This window comes from Paramormyrops kingsleyae, chromosome 2 (genome assembly GCF_048594095.1).
Source record: "Paramormyrops kingsleyae isolate MSU_618 chromosome 2, PKINGS_0.4, whole genome shotgun sequence".
Lineage (NCBI taxonomy): Eukaryota > Metazoa > Chordata > Actinopteri > Osteoglossiformes > Mormyridae > Paramormyrops > Paramormyrops kingsleyae.
The window spans coordinates 43891110-43893347 of record NC_132798.1 but is presented as its reverse complement, the minus strand read 5'-3'; positions in this window follow the sequence as shown (position 1 = coordinate 43893347).

The window sequence follows — 2238 nt, the reverse complement described above, 5'->3', positions numbered from 1 at the left end:
TAATATTATACATTATGGCCATTTACTATAGAATGTCATTATAGTGTAGTGTGGTTTTTGTTAAATGTTGCTCATGACATTGTAATACTTTTTCTATGTGTATTTCCTTTACTGCCTGTTTCACCTACCATAATTTGAAATTTATTCTGACATTTACATGTGTATTTAACATGCTGAAGAATGATGACTGTATTAATGATTATAATATTTATTGTTATTCATTAGAGACATAATGAAAAACACATTATACACATTGTAAAATTGCAATTAACTACATTTGTCTTAGCCAAACATTTAGGTTTGTGTTATTGTTTGAGGACGCTGAAAAAGTACATTGAGGCCACAATAGTTGAGCCAGCACAATTGACATAATATTTCGCATATGATGTGCATACCATTCTTACATAAACACTGTATGAAGACCACAAAGTGTGATAGTAGCACTAATATATATATATATATACTACAAATCTGCCAACATGGCAATATTATTTTGAATATAAAATTTATTGTAAGTCAACACAGGCATCACAAACAAAGCTGGATCGTTATTTGGACATCAATTTAACCATGGCATCATGACTGTGAATTACATAACATATTATGTAGTACAGAACTGTTACAACACATCATTAATATTTTGTTATTGCAGAGTAAAAGTGATAATAACTCAATAAATACTACAAAAAAAAATTGTGAGACATCACAGCAGGGGCGCCGCCAGAAATCTTGGGCCCCATGAAAGATTACAATTTTGCCCCCCCCCCCTTTTTTGCGAAAAGGTAAAGCCCCTAACAGGGCCCCATGTCAGTGCTGGGCCCCTAGAATTGTTCTAACCTTTCCCCCCCTGGCAGCGCCCCTGCATCATAGCAATAAACATCCACAAGTAACAGCACATTTTACTCAAAGTACCTTTGCTGTCAGACTTTAGTGTGTGGAGATGATTTCTGGTGCATTTCACTTCAGGTATCTGTGTGTAGTTCATTCTGTCTGTGTGCAGTCTCTGAGTCCTTTAGAGAACGCTTTGCTTGTCGACAAAATGGGCGCAGGGAAACTTGATGTGGTGAGTACGGTGTCAGTGATATGAAGACAAGGCACTGGAAAAGAGAGTAAAACCAGAAAGTTGCATGTCAGCCAATCAGACACTTGCAGTTGTAAAGTAAAACTACTTCACAGACAAAATAATCTCTCAAAGAGGTAAACTCACCAGGCCAGCCCATCTGATTGTTCCAATGTACCAGGCAGTGTGATGTGTTAACGAAACTTGATGTGGTGGGCATGGGGTCAGTGTCATCAACAGCAGGCGCTGGAAAAGATTAAAAGATTAAAAGCATAAATTGACATATAAGTTAGACAAACACTGACAGAGTAAAACTAGAACTACACCAAAGAGGAAGAAACCTCTGAAGAAGGCAAACTCACAAGGTCAGCGCCTGCTCCTCTGACCATGTAGTATTCAGTGTGATGTGTCACACTCCCAATGTACAGCTGTATGACAAAGGATGCAGTATAGCAGAGCTTGGACAGACAGATGTGCCTTAGCTTGATCATCAGGGAAGCACATGGCAGTTGTGCCTTAGTGACCTGAGGTTATACATAGGAGAAGGCAGGTTAAAATCTGCAATATAACAATGTAGTAGGGATTTCTGACAATACTTAGTTAACCAATTTATAAGCTCATACACTGCAAACTGGTATGTTTTAACTAACATGCCCATGTTAAGTGAGAAAACTGTCACTCACGCACCTTTGCTTTGCCCACCCAGTCATGGCACATCCACTATGTCTAGATAAACATCTCACACTCACTGCTCAGCTTTCCCACTTAGGTATTAGGTCATCCACATGTATGACTGTTTAGTGTTACTTCATTTTAGCTGTTTGAAGAAACACACAAAACATACACATTACTCCAAAAATTGCATCATATACATAATACCATTATACAGTCAGTGTACATATGTCCAACATTTCCTTTTTGAGTGTGAAACTACACTGTAGAACACTATACAGGCACATGTCAGTATATGGTCTTACCTTAGCCCATAGATGTCTGTGCCTCTTCGCCCTCTCATCATTCTTTTTGATCAAAGTCTTGCTCTGTGAAATTCTGTGTCTTTTTAGCATGTTTTGCAGTACAAGACATTAGTTTGGTACTGTGTACATCTGATGGTACTTCTTCATTTCCTTACATTTAATTCATTGTAATTATATATTCTATGTTATATAAACAACTAC